General features: G+C 43.8%; 1 protein-coding gene across 2 annotated transcripts in view; it reads left to right on the top strand.

The window, feature by feature from the left end:
* ATRN (attractin) overlaps window positions 1-13,496 on the top strand; it is a 1,434,670-nt gene that overhangs the window by 1,408,799 nt on the left and 12,375 nt on the right. The gene's annotated exons all lie outside the window — the stretch shown is intronic.

A 13,496-nucleotide genomic window follows, 5' to 3' on the forward strand; every position in this document is an offset into this window, starting at 1 on the left:
TTGTGTCTTTTACGGTTAACATGCTATAATGTAATGTGTTGCCATAGTAAGTGGGCACTGTGATTATTGTGATGTTGGTTTGCATACACGCCTCCAGTGTTGGGGGATACTGCTATACACTCTATTCTAAGCATGTGAAGCCATGAAAGATCCAATGCTGGAGAACGGAATAGTTTCTTACCTGTAACTCCATTACTCCAGCATTGCTATCTTTCATGGATTCACATGTGCCCGCCGGCCTCCTCTGAGCATGCAAACCAGCGATCCCCATACTACTTTGGGGGCTGTAATCTGAGGGAGCCGCGGGGGCAGCGCTATATATACCCCTATGTCATAGTGGTGCCGGCGTGCGCGGCCCAAAACGACGTAGACGGGACACAAAAGTGTCAGAATTTTTCCTATGGAAAATGTCTATATAACTTACCGAGGATTCCCAGCCTGACGACGGGGAATATTCTAAGCATGTCCACGCCATTCAGACCGAAGCCTCCATTGTTGTGATGGCGGGAATCCAGCAAGGGCAGTATCAGTGTCCCAAGTGAGGCCAAAGGTGACTGAGGTTCGGCGGAATGCCTTGTGTGTGCCCCCGACTCCACTTAGCAGCTGGCCTGTGGCTCTTTGATGGAGACAACACCCTTCAGCCCCAGCACACACACTTCCAACCACGGCAAATACACACGCAGGCCATGGCTGACGCTCAACAAAATCGTCAACCGTCGAAGCCCACACGGTGTCCGCAGAAACAGCCTCTAAATCCTCCATGTCCACTGGCCATCGCTTACGCTTTTGCCGCATGACTGGCCTCCACCACTAGCCTCGAAAGCTGGTTCGGCCAACGTGCATAAAAAGGCCCTCTTTTCCGTGCCGAAAAACAGGCGAAAAAAGGCACATCAGCGTCCCAGAATCCTAAGCCAAAAAAACAAAAACGCATAAAAAAATTCCTGTCCCTGCTACCCTTTTAAAGACAAAGCTGCCGAAAATATCTAAATCCTCAACGTCTTTAGCTCTTCACACCCACTGGCTCTTAGGATACTGGTTCCTCCTCCCCAACAGATACCCTTGCAGGGGCTATGCAACACAAAGACCAGGCACCCCCCAAATCACTTCTACCCCCTCAGGTCTCCCAACCTCCACTGAGTGGACAGCTGAACAACTCAATAGAATTATGAAGAGGATGTCATGCTTTTTTGACTTAGACAGGCACCCTGAAGAACTCATGTCCCTAAGAGATCTTGCATAGAGGGGCTGCTAAACATCACCCCCCTGCCAAAAGCCCACGTCTTGACACCCACCATCCTCCCTCTATCAAGATCCCTCTCAGGACACAAATGTTATTGATCGCTCAGGGTCTCGGGACCCTGGCTCTCATGGAGACCCGGGCGATCAGTACAGCCAAGATCAGTACTATGATGATGACGATGACATCGCCTATGTCATCCAGTCACCTGACCACCAAGATCAGCCTGTGGCAGACTCTCCAACGAACTGCTGCTCAAGGCTGCCCACCAATTTAATATTGACAGCCAGGAGGCCAAAGGACTTTGTGGAGAACATTCTTGGTAACAAGAGATCTGCCACTCAGTTCATTCCACTATTAAAATCCATTCAAAGGCATAGACAGCAAGGGAGATTAGCCCTCGCATTGAAAAGAATATAAACACCAGCGCCTACAGACCCCCTGTACATTATTGGTCAGCTTAAACCCGACTCCCTTGTTACCACCACCAGGAAGACAGCTGGCACTCCACTGGCATCGGCTGAAGCCCTGCCAGATAAAGAAAGTAGAAAAATCGCATCCTCAGCGGCCTATCAAGCAAGCATTGTTAATAACGCCACCCTCCTAGCTAATTGGGGCTGTCACAAGTGTGATGAGTTGGAAAACCAAGTGGAGGCGGTTTCTAGAACCCTTAAAGTCTCAGAAGGCTGCAGTTACCAAACTGCATTTTAAAAACAACCTCGATGCTTAACATGCCTAGTGGAACCTAATGCCCTCTTTGGCAAAGCTGTCGAAGATGCCCTCAAAAGTGTGAAGGAAGGGTATGATACTGTTAAGTCCCTCGGCCAATTTACCAACAAACCCTATGTTCAACGGGGTTCCTCAAACTACGGGAGGTTTCTGGGACAGAGCATGCACCACTCTTACGTATACAATCAGGGTGGACAGTCTTTGTCATGGAGCCCCTCATAAGAACGGTCTTCCTCTTCTAATTTTCAAAGAGGCCATAAAAGATCCAGATGAAGGGTCAGAACTGCCTCTGGGAGAGGCTCCACCACGCTCCCAAGCAATGACACACTGCTACAGGTCCCCTCCCATGCCACTCCAGTAGGAGGTCGCATCTCACTTTTTACCCACGCATGGGAGGGGATTATGTCGGACAAGTGGGTGTTGTCCACCGTAGCAGATGGGTATTGCATAGAATGTTTGCAAAAATCACCAAACCGCCTACCAAGACACAGAAAGATGACGCCAGAAGAGTGACGCATACTACTGGAGGAAGTAAAGACCCTGCTGGAAAAAGATGCCATAGAGATTGTCCCAGCAAATCAGGTTAACAGGAGTATTTATTCAAAGTACTTACTTGTGCCAAAGAAACACTTATCCATGCACCCAGCAAACACATGTGTCAAACTTCAGACATTTCGCATGACCACACTATTAGAGATATTCCACCTCTTTTAAATGGGGGATTACATGGCAGCATTGGATAGGAAAGATGCATACTTTCATATTTTAATGTTCACAGCGCACCAGAAATACCTGCAATTCCAAATATCGGGAGTACACTACCAGTTCAAGGTGCTCCCCTTCGGCATCGCCTCAGCCGCAAGAGTGTTCATGAAAGTGCTTGCATTAGTAGCAGCACACCTCTGCATAGAGTCAATCCATGTGTACCCTGATCTAGATGCATGGCCAATTACCCTGAGTCCCCTCAAATTTGCAGACAAAACAACCAAAGAATAATTGGGTCTCTCCCTCAACGTGAAAGTCAAGACTAGATCCAAGCCAAACAAAGCAATTTCTGGCATTAAAAACAGAAGAGGAGTTGGTCTTCCCGTCAGCAAGCATCTCATTACAAAGCTGATCGCCAGATAACTGTACGCAAAGCAATGTGCTTGCTTGGGATGATGGCCTCATGCATACACTTGGTTTCACACGCACGCTGCGCCCAATGCAGGAGTGGTTGGCGAAACAATGGTCTCAGGCAAGCGGTCAGTGGAACAATCTAGTGGTTGTTTTGCTAACCCTGGTACATGCTCTTTGCTGATATTCCAGGGACAACCTGCTAAGAGGAAAACAAAAGGGTTTCTACCACCACAAGTGATCCTAGCTACAGATACGTCACTTGCCGGATGAGGAGCTCACTTCCTCCACCACACAGCCCACAGCCAGTAGACACAAACCACAGTCACAAAACACATCAATTGCCTAGAACTTCTGGCAGTTCTCAAGGCTCTACAAGCCTTTCAGCAACATCTTTCAGTTCAAACAGTGCAAGTCCTCACAGACGTTGCTACAGCCATGTTCTATATGAACAAGCAGGGAGGGACACACTCTACAAGTCTGTCCAAGCTATCCCAAAATATATGGAAGTGGCAACTCAAGGGGAACATGTTCCTAACCTCTCAACACGTCCCAGAGGAACTCCATGCTCTGGCAGACACTCTAAACAAATACGCTCTACCAGAAGAACATGAGTGACAACTCAGCAGAGATATTCTACACGGAATCTTCTCACAATGAGGTCAACCTCCATTAGACCTGTTCACCACAAGCCTAAACGCGCAATACCAAGACTTCACGTCCAGTTGTCTCAGACAAAGGTCCAAGGGGAACGCCCTGTGGATGAAGTGGTCAGGGAAATATGCTTACACTTTTCCTCAGACACCACTCCTGAGCAGGATAGTGCACAAGATGTACCAGTAACAATCTACTCTAATCCTGGTTGCCCCTATGTGCACGAGACAACCTTGGTTTCCTCATCTGCTGAAACAGTCGATGTGCAGCCCAATCAAGCTCCTGTGCCCTTACAACATGCTAACTCAACACAAGGGAGCATCTCCCCCATCCCCATCCTCAATCTATGAACTTGGCAGCCTGGCTCCTAAAGTCATAGAGTTTGGTCATTTAAATTATCCCCAACGGTGTATGGATATCCTAAGGGAGGCACGAAAACCCAACACCAGACACTGCTACTTCAACAAGTAGAAGAGGTTTGTGATATGGTGCAGGTCACAATCCATAAATCCAATTGAATGTTCTCCAGCCAACATTCTACATTACATGCTTTACCAAATAGACTCCAGCCTTATATTCAACTCCATCAAGATACATCTGACGGCTCTGTCTGCTTACACCACTTCACAGAAGAAGGTGTCCTGGTGAAAAGTTCCTGTTATTAAAGCCTTCATGAAAGGGGTAAAGAGGCTATACCCTCCCATTTCCAACCCGACGCCGGATTGGGGTCTTAATGTCGTGTTCTCCAAACACATGGGTCTGCCCTGTGAACCTGTGCACAAGGCCAGCCTAAAACGCTTCACCTATAAAACTGTATTCCTGGTAGCCATCACCACCATCCGAGCGAGTACCGAGTTGAGTACCGCTTTGCTGCTCTACGCTCTTCAACTGCTACTGCTGCTGCTCGGACTGCATTTTTCGGCTTGCCTTCTACTGCTGCTGCCTACTTTCAGCCAACAGCTGTGATTTCTGCAAGAACAGGTTGAGTGACAGAGGTAGAAATGCCCGCCTCCCCTACACTGGGACTGGCTCCTTTTCCTCAACGCTCCCTTGGCTGTTGTACTTGAACGTGGCACACGTGCATCGCGCGTGTGCATCCGAGCGAGTACCGAGTTGAGTACCGCTTCGCCGCTCTACGCTCTTCAACTGCTACTGCTGCTGCTCGGACTGCATTTTTCGGCTCGCCTTCTACTGCTGCTGCCGACTTTCAACCAACAGCTGTGATTTCTGCAAGAAAAGGTGACTGCTAATTGGTGCGCTGTGCACTGACACTACCAACAGAACATTTGTTGAACATCCGTTGAATACTGGCTGATTTGCCTTTGGCTTTCTTCTAGGTTGAGTGACAGAGGTAGAATTGCCCGCCTCCCGAACACTGGGATTGGCTGCTTTTCCTCAACGCTCCATTGGTTGTTGTACTTGAACGTGGCACACGCGCATCCTGCGCGCGCATCCGAGCGAGTACTGAGTTCAGTACCGCTTCGCTCCTCAGTTTTTTGTTCATGTTGTGATTACTACTGTTAAAATTAGTAACATTCAAGGTTTTTATTTTTCATAACACAACTGCAAATTACTGATTGATTGAACAGTTCGTGAGCACTAAAGCACAAGTGAACTTTTGATTTATTCTAAGTTACAAGAATGACCTCATACACGTCGTATAAGCTTACAATCAATATGCCACTCATTGCACCGTTGACTCTTGTCTCACAGTCACAACCACTTACTCTGGGGCTTCCGAATTCTGCCTTACCTCAATCTTTTTTCACTGCTATGTCTGTCACCCCCCCGGACTCCACACAGGCAAACCCGCTTTCCATTCAATGTCCCTAATGACCAAATAAACATGTCTTCGCCGATGTCTCCGGCAACCCGTTCACTCAGTGGGACATGCACCCCATCACCACTTACCATAGGGAAAATCAGCTCCCTGTCCTACACCCCATTGAAACAAATCAATAATCCCCATTCTATGATCTGACAATGATGGAATCGACCAAAAACTGTCTTCTGGCACGTCATCCGAACGTGTCCATTTCACCAATTGCTTTCCCTCCAACTACTATCAGATTCCATTGCTATTTCTATCCATGCAAGCACATGCGAGTCTATTCATCTTACCTGACAGCCGGAATGTGTCTCTAGTGTACCATCTGTGTCATCTATACCCAGTGATACACCATCTGGCAATGTTATTTCAATGCTCGAGTCCTTTGCCTTACCAACTCCTCGTCCTAACAGACCCTATCCCATTGACAATGCTGCTCAAACGTTGTTAATGATTCAACCTGCTTTAAACGCAATTAATAAAGTTTATGTAAATTATTCAAGACCTTGGACACCAAAGTAGCCCGCCAATCAAATCAGTTTGAAGAATTAATGAAATGGCTTTCTACGCAACAACTCACTAAAGTGTCTTTGAGCAAGGAAAACCTTGAAGTCTGTTATCATGTTACCCAGTGACGTGGGGCAGCCTAATAAAATTCCATCTTCCGCACAAGTACCATCTATTATATCACAGGCTGTTCCCAGTATCCCGGCCCCATGTCCACTTCCACCAATCTCGGGCATCATAGGCCACGAGCACATATCCACAGACTTCATTCCAAAATCAATAATACAACATCAACTGAGCAGAGCAATGTGTAATCATCTTGGAAAATTGCCCGCTCCGCAAATTCAGCAGAATGTTAATCAGGGCCTGATTCACTTGCAAAAGATGCAAGCAGAAAATCCTAAATGTAAGACCAATTGCAAGAAAACTCTGATCCCTATAAAAAAAACATGATTGGAGCGAAAAATCCGAAAAGTACTTTGTCCACTTTCTTCAAAGCTCTTGGCAAATCATCTACTGCAGTAACCAAACAAATTACTAGTGCCCCGGCTCCTGTGATAGATGTGCATACAATGACGGCAGGAGTTGCAAAACATACCCTGCACCTTGCCGCTACAGGGGACAAAATTGCTTCTACCGTGCCCACTTCTCCCCTGACACAATTGGTAAACGCGCTATGCAATACACAAATATCTTCTGCATCCCTCTCTGTACCAGATAAGCCCACTGGGATTGCAAATAGCCACAACCCAGTGAACTCAGGACTTCTTTCACAAACTCAAGCACCACCACAAGTGTCTTTTGTTCCCCCATCCTTACCTAAATCTGTATCTTTTGCACCTATGCCTCAAGTAACACAGTCTTTGAATGCTCCCACTCAACAAACCCTAACAGATTAACTCAAAAAAAGAGTAGATGAATATCTATCTGCTAAATTGGGGGAAACCTTTGCACCATCCCAATATGAGCCTGCTCACCCCAGTGAAGAACCAAGGAGAGGCTACAATAAGTTTGGTGAGCAACAACAGCCATCCAAAGTAGCTTCTAATGATATTATGCCATCAAGACAGGGTGAGTCATATGAATTCTAACAATGAGAAATGGACACCGCGTAGAACTGATAAGCGGTGGCTTTCGCGACACATTCACTCGCAACGAGCCAAATTTCATACCGTCATTCTCAAGTTTAGAGAAGTTAATCACCCAGTTTATGATCTCAACCAACGAAGTGTATTGAACATATTTGGGGACATTGATGAATTATGCAACATTACCACAGACGACATTGATCAAATTGAATTCTTAACTGACTCTCCACTTACAATAGTACGACATTGGATTCCATCAGGGGTAGTTTTCCAATCTATCTGGCGCAATAAAATGGTCCTATTTAACATGGGGTTTTTACTGGCCGAAGACCCAGAAATTGCTTGCTTGACCCCTAGAAGATCAACTACGATACTGAAAATATAGCAAAGTCATCGTAGTGAACCTCGAGAAGCCTGGTCATCTGAGAATTCTCGACAATAACTATTACAATGTGTCAATACAAGCCACATATTTTTTGGAAATTGGAACACAAGGGGGCATAAGCATCTAACTGCATCTTTTAGAGACAGATCTGTTCACCATCATATTATAGCGTTACAGGAAATCTGGCTCACTAAACCCCCTCTATGGGACAACTATGAATTGGCCCTCATTCCTGCAATTCCAACTGGAGGCAGACCCTCCTCAGGCCTCCTTGTGGCTGTCAATATCACAAAGGGCTTCTCAATTACTCCATGGGCCTCTGTTGGAGCACATATCCAACTAGTTCGAATTTCAAATCAAGATTTGTTTTTTGCCCTACTTAATATATATCGTAGCCCGGGCAGCATGTCTGATGACATCTTCTTTGCGGGTCTCCTTGACATGTTCCACATTATTTCATTGGACAAATTGGTTACTTACACCATCGTCCTAGGTGACTTAAATCTAAACTTCTGGAAGGTGGGACCACAAAGTCAAGGGATCCGCAAATGGTCTTCGATCATGAAATAACACAATTACCATATTGTGAATGGTTCAGTAAAAGGGGATGTTCCTCCCAATTACACATGGCATCGTGGGCAGGTAAACAGCATAATTGACTATGTATGTTGAGTCTAAATTGATTTCACACAGAGCATTTTAGCGTCCAAGTCATCCAAATAGTGATCATTGTATGTTGACCCTTCAGCTTAAGCGAAATCTCACGCCATCATACAGAGATCTGTATATAGTTCCAATAATTTGAGAGTTAACAGCTCCCGAACTCGCCTGAAATGGACTACGACCGCCTTGAACCAATTTGAACAACTAGTTACAGTTAAGTCCTTTCACCAGGGTGCAAATGAATATACAGATTTGTTGCACTCGTTTGCCCAAACGGTTGTTATTACTCAATCTAATGTTGTTAAACATTCACAGGTCTTTGATGCCTCCGTCTCTAAAAGGAAGGCAGAGCACAGAATGCTAAAAAGGCAAATTCTAAGCTCTGACTGTTAACAAGTGGCAGGCACTAAAGTCAGCCAATTGTAAATACAAGAACTGGATCTGCGGGCGGAAGTCCTTACTTTTTTCAACAAGACCGCGATGCAATGGCCTATGCCATGCAAAACAAAAATTCAGCTGGAATGTGGGCTCTATTGAATAATCACACTTACCACCAGCAAGCAGATGCCCAATTAAATGGCGTAACCGAGCCAGTGTGGGTCAAGCATTTTTCCACCTTGTATGCTGACCCCCAATATGCAAATTTCAATTATGCGTCATCAAGGTCGTCTTCGCAATTAGACGCCTCAGAAGAAGCCATATATGACATTATTAAGAAGTTAAGCTCTTCAAGAGCAGAGGCTCCAGATGGCCTATCAAACTACATGTTTAAAAAACATCCATATAGATGGGCACATATCCAGTCCATAATTTTTCGGGACATTTTAACCACTCATCTCATCCCTCCATCGTGGGGGGCCTCAATAATAATTCCAATATTTAAAAAGGGTGATCGGTCTGTCCCGGCAAATTATTGACCGATCGCGTTACTAGATGCCCCAGGGAAAATCTTCACTAAACTGGTACTTCACAAATTTAACTGCTGGACAGGAATCAACAACCAACGTGACTCAAACCAAACAGGCTTCATGGCTGGCATGGGTACGAACATCAACCTTTTAACTTTGAATGCTATAAAGGCTCATTGTTATGAGAACAAGCAACAAGTCTTTTTTGCATTCATTGACTTAAATGCCGCCTTTGATTCTGTGAGTCGCTATCTATTATTACAGAAGCTTGAAAGAGACAATTGCCCAACAGCATTAATCGATATCATCCATTCATTACACCACGCCATCTTTGTCCAAATAGGCATTATCCTAGATGGTATTCTAACGGAAAAAATCCCCACATACCGAGGTTTAAAACAGGGTTGCTCGTTGGCATCGGCGGTATTTATCTATTATATTCACAATGTGAATATATCGCTGGCACAAGTCATATCAGACGCTCCAAAACTGAATGATCAGCAAATACAATCTCTGATGTATGCTGACGACCTAGTCCTTGTTTCTAGAACCCAGGTAGGATTGCAACAGCTATTGGGCGTGTTTCAAGATTGTGTAAAGCTTAATGAATTATCCATCAATCCGACTAAAACCCAGATCGTACAATTCTCACCTAAGCGCTCTGGTCCCTTGACATATATGTGGACCATTGGTGTAACTCCAATCCGTGTGGTCACAAATTATTGTTATTTAGGTACAATCTTTGAAGGTCAACAAGGAGCACACGGGCAGATAGAGAGGGTGGAGTCCAAGTTGGTATCGGCTAGCTCACAGGCACGCATTATAATGCACAAATATGGAATTTTTCAGTTCTACCTGCATGGCATTTCTGGACTAAAAAAATCGTCCCTATTCTTTTATATGGCCTTGAAACTTTCCCGCCTAATTCAAAATTCAAATTTAAGCAATGGGAAGCAAAGTTTTGGCGTACTATTAATCTTCCCCAATGCACTCTGATCTCGTGGATAAGATATGAACTTGGTCTACTATCTCTCGTAGCCCAATACAGTTGGCGCAGGTGCTCCCTATTTAGAAAATGTCTGATGTCCGCAAATTATAAAACGCTGCTTGAAATTCTGTCACGGTACCTTTTCTCAAAAAAACAATCTAATTTCATTTCTAATTGGTTGGGCAATGTGTACTCGACACTAGCAAAAGCTGAAATTTCTATTAATTTGTTGGTGTTTAATCCTGATAAAGCCAAGCGGAAAATGTATCAAACTGACTGGATTGGCACCTGTGAATCATGTCGAATGTATGGTGATGGTGATGCTGTGCGATTTCCCCCCCCCCCCCCAAAAAATTAAGTATCCTGCCAAAGTACCTGATTCGCTCACCCTCCCCGAAATATTGGTGTGAAATACACTGCCTTTGCTTTAACCTGTGGATAACACGGGATATTAAAGGAAGACGAGGCGTAGTGCATTCTGAACAAAATGCATGCCGCTATTGCAAAGATAACACCAAACGTGAGACTCTTGCACATCCGTTTACAGAGTGTAGCATGTTAAGAACTCAGAGACAAATAGCATTCTCCAGACATTGTCAATATCTGGGAAATATTTCTCAATCTGAATGCTGGGTTACCCTGCTAGGGTGTAATAATTTGGCAATTCAAATCGCAGCTGTCAATTTTCTTTTTTTTTAATTTTTTTATCAACTTTATTTAATAATTATACAAAACATAATACAACTGAGTAACAGAATGGGAACAAGCAAAAGATTACTCCATATACATCAGTGCAACAAAATGCAAATTACTACTAAAGTAACAGCTATTCAAAACGAAATCCCAAAACATCCCCACCCTCCTATCTCATGGCAAGATGTGATAAACCCCTACCAATCCCCAACCTCAATATCCACAAAATAAACCAAAGACTACACCTCATCCAAATAAATCCCTGAATGGCCCCCATCTCTCCTCGTACTCAGTTTCCCGATGTTGTCGAACTGCCTGAGTCTTCTCATACCAAGAGAGCGTCCGAATATCCGACACCCAGTTCTCACAATGTGGCTTCTTCCTGGATTTCCACACCTTCATTATTTGTTTTATGGCCATCAACAATGCTCTATCAATCCATTCCGAACAATCCCACATCTCCACACTTCGACTATCAGTTGAAAGGAAAATCACTGACAGAAAAGTACAAGGCCGTGTCATACTAGTTACCATATCAATGCAATCCAAAACTTCTCTCCAAAAGTCCAGCACTCTACTGCACTCCCAGGGCATATGTAGATAGGTCCCTCTCGAGCCCCCACTCCCCAGCACAGATCTACATCAGCCAAGCCTCTCTCCTTCATTTTCACTGGTGTCCAATATATACGGCCTAAAAGACGTTGGTGAATATACCTCAGATTTAAATCAACCTTGGCCCTCACCGAAGCTAGCAGCTGTCAATTTTCTAACTAGTCTCAATCTGGAGATAGATGAGCAAGTAAACTAATTTACCTCACTAGAACACACCATGATTAATGAATAATGAACAGTAGCACAAGTGTGTATATGGATAATATAAAGCTTCCCTCGAGTAGTTCTAATCGATATGTACCCTAAATTTAGTTGCTTTTTATACATACATATTTTCTCATCTATGAACCAAAAAAATAAATATACAGGTTAACGAGATTCTCTTGTATTTTCTTGTTTTTAGTAAATTCTTAATTTTGTTAATGTTGGAAATGTTATTTTAGGTGAGTAATGAAGTAGTAATTAAGTCGTAATTTTTGTTTTTCTTTTCTTGTTATTTAATAATTGATGTATGTCTATGGAAATGATTTATGTATGTGGTGTATTAATTTTTTGAAAGGTTGATTGAATTCAACCATATCAAATAAAACAATACAAAAAATAAGACAAGTCAGTGTGCTATGGGCTTTGTCCGTACAAGACCTGTTCTTCATAATCCACAAGGTTGTCCTTAGAACACACTCTAGGTTTTCCCCTAAATTCATGCCATCGAACTTCCTACCTTATTTTTCAATCCAGCCAACTCAGCTAAAAGTAGCGTCCATACACTAGATGTGCGGAGGGCGGTCTTGTACTATGTGAACAAAACTAAACCCCTCAGGAAAACCGACCAGCTCTTTGTTTCCATAGCACTTGATAGAGAAGGCGATCATTTATCAAAAAACACCATCTCTAGATGGAGAGTCAAATTCATTCAACTCTGCTATTCCCTGTCCAAAAGAGCTCTAACTTTCACTCCCAGGGTGCACTCTACCAGAGGTACCGGAGCAACCGTAGCCTTCATTGCAATCGTTCCCCTAGATGCCATTTGCAAAGCAGCTACATGGAGTTCCAGTCATACATTCACACAGCATTACTGCATTGACACTCACTCCATAGCAGATTCACAGGTTGGACAAGTGATACTAAAACATCTATTTGCCGCTGTACCTTATCGCTTTCCACCTCCTTCTCCAGATACTGCTTGTTAATCTATGCAGAGCATGTGATCTAAGCAGATCCACAAGCCTCAGAAGGGATACATGTCTCACTGTAATCGTATTTCTGATGATTGTATCTGCTTAGATTCACATGTGCCCTCCCCTTCTGGAGTCAAAGGCGCATAGATGTTTTATTGGTCTATCTATGTTTCTTTATCACATCTGTACTTGCGCTACACTTCATACAACCTCATGTCAGAAACAATCAATCTATGGGACCTTGATGCGCGAAGGACCATGGGTACAGTACACGTCACACTAGGGATAGTTTTACTAGCATGCCCTGTCAAAGTCCTTTTTTCGAGTTTCAGAAAACAAATCTAGTAATACTCTGCAACTACCACTAGATGTTTGAATATGCACAGCGTGTGAATCTAAGCAGATGCAAGCATCAGAAATATGATTACAGTGAGAAATGTATCCCATATAATATATATTAGTAATTGTAGCAATGGAATTCCTCTATTGCAGAAAAATGGCGGTACTCAATCCTATAAATTATAAAAGCGCTCGGACCCCCTTAGTAGATAAATATCTTCTTTATTTGTTTCAAATGGATAACTGGACAGCATGGACATTACAGCACAAACAACGTGTTTCACCCAGAACAAGCTTCGTCGGATTATAAAGATCCGGTGCAGAGCAATTAAAAGCCATCTGGCAGAGCTGTGCTGTGACCCCTAGCGGCGGAACCTTTTCCGAAGAGCCGCTGCGCTGTCGATAGGATTGTCATAGATGTGGAATTCATAGCAGGAACATCCATCTGAAAGAAAATTACCCAAAGGTAGGTAATGTGTTCTTCTTTTTTATTTGTTCAGCAATATCCTCATGCATTATGATGTTAGTGTATGCAGTGTAATCAATAAGTGATTCTGTTGGTACATTGTAT

This window comes from Ambystoma mexicanum, chromosome 6q (assembly GCF_040938575.1).
Source record: "Ambystoma mexicanum isolate Mex_15411 chromosome 6q, UKY_AmexF1_1, whole genome shotgun sequence".
Taxonomy (NCBI): domain Eukaryota; kingdom Metazoa; phylum Chordata; class Amphibia; order Caudata; family Ambystomatidae; genus Ambystoma; species Ambystoma mexicanum.